The sequence below is a fragment of the Patella vulgata genome, chromosome 3 (assembly GCF_932274485.2).
Source record: "Patella vulgata chromosome 3, xgPatVulg1.2, whole genome shotgun sequence".
NCBI classification, from domain to species: domain Eukaryota; kingdom Metazoa; phylum Mollusca; class Gastropoda; family Patellidae; genus Patella; species Patella vulgata.
This window is the reverse complement of record NC_065881.2, coordinates 46,115,373-46,121,764: the sequence shown is the minus strand read 5'-3', so window position 1 is coordinate 46,121,764 and position 6,392 is coordinate 46,115,373.

Here is a 6,392-nt window from a genome sequence, read left to right as displayed (position 1 = left end):
GAATGGAAAATTATATCAGACTTTTTATATGCTAATTATATGCAGTTTTGATGTAAATGGGTAATTTGTGGTCATAAAATTCTTGGTAAAAAAATCGTCAACAACAGTTAGAAATTTAAATGTTTATGTACATTTATATATGTAAACGGTTAACAAATTTGAACTGTGACATATTTGATTTATCGGCGGAATATTTTGTTTAATACTCAATTAGTTTCATCAATTACGATTGTTGCGACAAGTACACAATTGTCAGGCAACGAAACCTCCCAACCAGGATATTAGCCGTTTGGGCCGCAAGAAATATGACAACCATTTGACTGGTCCCATTATGTAAGGCTTGGATAAAGAGCGAAGTTATGGGTGTTTGAAGTTTTGACAAGATATTCTCGATTGTCAAGTACCAAGTAAAAAGGTCTCGATTTTCCAGTTTATAGTTTAATTATCAAATATCGAATTTGTTTTTATCCATTCAATATCTAAGCCATCCGATGACCTAGAGACGTGATTATGCGCTTTTCATTTGATTAAATGTCTGAATAATAATTTATATAACATTTGAAATTACGCAAAAAAGAACTGTAATGGACAGCTAGCTTTAGCTCTGTATACTGTATGTAACCAACACAATTTATTTGTTCAGATTTGATCAAGAATGGTGCTTCATCGGTGTATGTTGTGGTATATCTTTCTCAAACTGTGACATCAGACGGTGATAACACGTACAAATTGTTAATAGCGAAGTTCCAGGCTTGATTATTATCAATAAAAATATGAAATTTCAAAACTTTTATATCATAAAACGTGTTTCGCGTAGTTATCTTTGCTTTTGAGCCATGGTTTTGTGGTATAGGAGCAGTGTAGATCATAGGTCTGTTATTTATGCAAAATGTATTTGCACGTGTTATAAACTCGAAAAATTAAAACGGGAACTACTTTTTTCTTTCTTTACAAAGATCCCTGCACGCAGCTGCATTACGTGTATTGACATACAATACAGCATGACATAGTTAATGTTGAGTAGACGTTGAATTTCATTTCTCCTCCTCTCTGCCGGGTTTAGAGTCTTAAATTACAGTCCATAATGGATAGGTTTTGTTTTTGCTTTTTAAAAAGTGTTCTTGGTAATTTCTTCACGGTTTGTGAGCAGATCCTTTTTTTATGTTTTTGGTCGCGAACATCGAAGATATTTAAAATAAAGCTAATTGAGTTTATTGTTTACACAGTGTACTGGTTATGTTAGGGGGTGGTGTTGAATATGAGTTTTTTCGGGGGCCCCTCCAAAAGTTGTAGTTACCCTACCCATGTATGAACATATCGTCACAATAGATATCAAACGGTTGAGAATATTCAGTGTTACATAGTTTAACATTCTCTTTATATTTTTCATTTTTCCTTGCCTAGCGCGTTTGGATGAGATTTTGAAATCTTGTGTAAGGAGTTCGTATATTCGTTTTGATATATTTGGTAGTGATAGTATATACTAATACTAATACTATACGTTGCAAAATAACTAGTGTTCTGAAAGCACATATGCAAAAACTAGAGCTGCATTATTTTTAGAACGTCCACTTTGACCAGCCCTAGTTGGTCTCATCATATTAGTTATGATATCGTTTTTGAAATGTAAGAGTCCACTGGCAAATCCAGCTGTTTCTATATACAATTCCTCTCCTAACTGTTTTCGCACCAAAGAGCGAGATGCTTTAGGTTTTGGCGGGGTCATTACGGTATTACTTTAGTCTGCAAGTACACAATAAGCACACATAGGTGAGTATATATAGACAAATATAGATAAGTATACATAAAATGTTTTATAGACAAGTAAATGTAACAATAAAATGTTAGACAGGTCATCAAACACTGAGAAAATATCAACACGCATGGAATTTGTAGAAATATTACCGCCATCTTGGATTTCCGACATTTTGGATTTTCAAATCTTAAATTTATCATCACCAATGAACTCAACTACCCCGAAAACCATTATATAGAGTCAAGATGAGATTTATACAGGGAAAAATAATGAAGATTTTGAATGAAATCTAAATTATCACCCTCAGTTTACCCCCTACTATCTTCAAAGGGTGTGAACAGGAGGGGGAGGGTGTCATAAAGAAATAAAAACAATATGTTCATACATGGGTAGGGTAACTACAACTTTTGAAGGGGGCCCCGAATTTGAACATCAATATTTGTAAAATAACACCACCCCCTAGTTATGTCCCCGGTTCGAACTTGTACGAGGTCCGAGGAAAAGATTCAATGAGAGAGAGTGAGAAATGGGGTTTAACGTCCACTCGACACAAACTAGGTCATTTCGGGACTAACATATGGTTTAATTTTATTTCAATAATTCGCTTGCGCGTAGGGGTCTTTTTAGTAGTGGGAGGAAACCGGAGGACCCGGAGAAAACCCACGAGGTTGGACAGGCGACCCTACTCCTTGTCACGTACAACCGGGGATTCGAAACCACGCCAGTCGACTCAATGACAGACTTTATGACACAGCGCGCGCACGCTAACCATTCAGCCATCCAACCCCCCAAGATTCAATGAATGGCTTTGACTTATCTATGATGTTTCTAGCCATTCAGGTGGTACAGAAAATTTCTTAGTTGTTGAAATTCAACGAAGAGTTGACGATAGCCTGTAATTGTGATTAGCGTATTTGGTGGATTGTTGGAGTAGCGTCCCCCATTTCCGTTTGATATAAAGTCATTTGAGCCTGCGTCAGGTATAATTATATGCTTAATAATAGTTCGGTGTAATATAATAGTGGTTATTTTAGTTCTATGAAAGGTGCTCCGTTTAATTTATTGAAGTGGTTAAACAAATGGGTGACAACGAGGAATAGGCTAAGTAGGTACCTGTATTTTGAAAGATTCAAGTTTCTTAGACTAACTCACGGACATTTCCTGTCACCACCAATTGCTGAAAGTAGGGTACTATCGTCCAGTCATCTCGTGCACAGATTAGTCTAATTAAAGATACATTATGGGAGATTTTAATAGAGAGTTGGCCATTCTTGCTATAACAGTTCAAAAATAGATGATGAAAGAAGAATATATTGAAAATTTCAGTCAAATTACTTTATTGTGAACAAAGTTATCACCATTGTAATTTTTGACTAGAAGTAGGAGTCAACTCTCTCTTCGCCGTCTCCGAGAATGGCCGATCGTTTGATTTACAGGCGTTAACTCCACCTACATAATCTCGATTATCAAGTAACGTTTTCAATGGCTGTGGTACCGTTAGCCTATTCGGTTTGAGACGGGGTTGCAATTCAATTCGTATCACATTTATTTTTAGTACAAATTAAAAATAAGACTTTTAATATATAGATAAGAAGCGAAATTTAAAAGGAATGGACCAAATCAATGAGGCATAATTATAGCCGACTTCTTGTTAGCCTGCATGTACTCTTGTACTGTAACTGGTAGGCCTACGTAACTCCCGAAGCAGACAAATAGGAAACAGTGATCCAATGGGGCTGCAATTCAACTGGAGTGATGTTAGCTGCGATGTTTATCAATTTCCATAATTTTTCTGTAAACGCAAGTGACAAAAGAGCGTATAATACCGACATCCAAACTCTCATTTTAACCACAACTAAACATAATATCAAGGCCGTATATATCGAACTTTCAATCAAATTGACTGACATGCGGCCTCGCTTCGTAAACTCTATCATTTAGCCTCGATCTAAAATTTCCGGGAGTATGACGTCAACGTAACGGTTAATCTCCGCTTACGACGCCATTTAAAAATTTAATCAATCAATGAAATCATGTTTAAATCCAAGCCCGATCCAAGTCATCCGTGAGTTGATTTTGTGCTTGTTGTGTAAATAAAGATCTAATTTATAATTTCTATGACATCTGAAGCCTAAATAAAGACTTGCAATAATCAGATTTAGCTCTTGCATAATGTATGTTTAAATAGAATAATGTTGACGTAAAACGGTGCCCATACGAAACACTTACCCAAAAATGTCAGACATGGAGACCGGACCCGGGGTATGACATTGCCAAATGCTTCTTTTCTTACAAGATATCTTAGTAACCTTGTGATCGTCTAGTATTTTCACTTGTCTTCTTTGGCTTCCTTTTCACGTTGTGTATTTTATTCTATGCATAAAAGATTACAATAAAGTCATTATCTCAATCCCAATCCACCCAGACTCGCCCAAATTTCTCCCTCTGGAATCCAGTGGCTGTCTGCCGAATGCTCGTGCGTGCGTTCCTAAAGTTTTATGTCCACTTCCACCACAGGTGATATCGTAGACAAGACGAATATTCAGAGATTAGACTCGACAACCTGCTCTAAATGACGTCAGGCTGGTTCCTACGTCACTGCGCTATTTTGACTTCAATAATATGCAAGTCAGAAAATGAGTGACGTAGGAGCGAGTCTGACGTATTAGAGCAGGTTATCCAGTCTAACTCAGAGATATGATAGTCTTGTAGCTTTGGGCTTGGACCTTCAATTATCTAATTGGTCAAATATGACGTAATTAATTATAACGATTGGTTAATTAGCCTAATGACGTCGAAAATCACCCTTATATGGATAGTGGGAACTTACACCAGAAATTTCACACGTGTTATTAACTTAGAATTAAATGTTTACCAAATTATAACTCTTTTTATGTTGAAACCCGTCACCAAATATTTAAGTGCACGAAATCTGACTTCTATACAATGTTTGAATCTAATATTTGCCAGAGATATTATTGCACACAATGCTACTAATTCAAAGAGCAAAAATTCTACCAGTCTTACTACACTAGCTGATGCATCTATTCTTACTATAAAAGCAAGAGAGAGGTTAAATTTCCTTCAGACATCATCCGGCGTTCCTAGCCGTTCGTTTAACCGCCTTGGCTTTGGGGTCGGGAAACAGACGTCATTCAGAGTTCCTAAGGGACATCATACCCACAGCCTCCTGGGCTTAGAGGCTAGGGTGAAGACATCATTTGGTATTTGCAGAAGGAAGTTCCCATAGCCTCCTCGGTAGATAACATACATCATTCAGGAGCCCTAGAGTAACGAATTACAAAAGTAACCAGAGACAAGACAATATCACAAGGATATTAAACAATGCAGCAGAGAAGAGAGCATGCGTCACACGTTGGATGTGGGGAATTTTTTTTTTTTTTTTTTTTTGGTAGAGTATCTTTCCACATCTAACCAGCGACTTATGGCACTGCATGTCACTACATCTTTGATGCATACGTACACTATGATCAATCGTTATTTTAAAACAAATGATAGATTTGTTCAGTAAATGTTACTTCACGGTGTCTTTTCATCTAAATCGGGAAATGTTAGATATCATTATTTAGTTGTTAATTACAATTCAACATATTTTGTTAAGAACCATAGTGATTCCAAAAATAAATTCACCGCCAACAAGATAATTTAGATGTTGGATTTTTTAATTGATAATATCTTTGTTGAATTTGGAAGGGAAATTTATCAGCAAGTGGTAGGTATCCCTATGGGCACCGACTGTGCACCTTTGCTTGCTGATTTGTTTCTCTATTCCTACGAAGCCGAATAAAAAAAGGGACTCGTAAAATCAAATAAACGATTAGTCAGACATTTTAATTTCACTTATCGATATATCGATGATGTTCTATCACTGAATAATCCAAAATTTAGTGATTATGTAGAATTCATATGATGAGCTCGAAATTAAAAACACTACTGACAGTGACAATTACGCTTCCTACTTGGATCTGCGTCTCGATTTTGAAAATTGCCATAAACGTAGTGTTAAATTGTACGATAAACGTGATGACTTTGACTTTCCGATTGTTAACTTTCCATTTATTAGTAGTAACATTCCAATATCACCAGCTTATGGAGTGTTTGTGTCTCAACTAATTCGTTACGCGAGAGCTTGTTCATTTTATTCTGATTTTTTAAGTAGATCGAGGCATTTGTCATCTAAGCTTCAACTACAGGGATACTTGCGAACTAAACTTATTAAAACCTTTAAAAAGTTTTATGGGCGTCATATTGACTTGATTGGTAAATATAACATGTCTCTCTCGGCTATTATTCTAGATATATTTAATTGACGCGTATACAATCTCCCTGATAATGTCTGTCTACTACATCGTTAACACTGTTCATCACGTGCATTTTGCATACCGATAGTCCATTGGCCAATCACGCTATTTTACCGAGATTTCGCCTAATAGTTTGGATGCAGCTATGGCGGGTGTGGGGCCAGGCAGGGTAAGCTTACTCTTCCGGACACCTGTTACCACTGTTTGTCGTGTATTTTGTACACGGTGAACAGTCCATATGCTGATTACACTATTTTGCCTTATTACACTATTTTGCCTATACCGTTTTTTTAGGACTTCGAATTTTGTCTAAC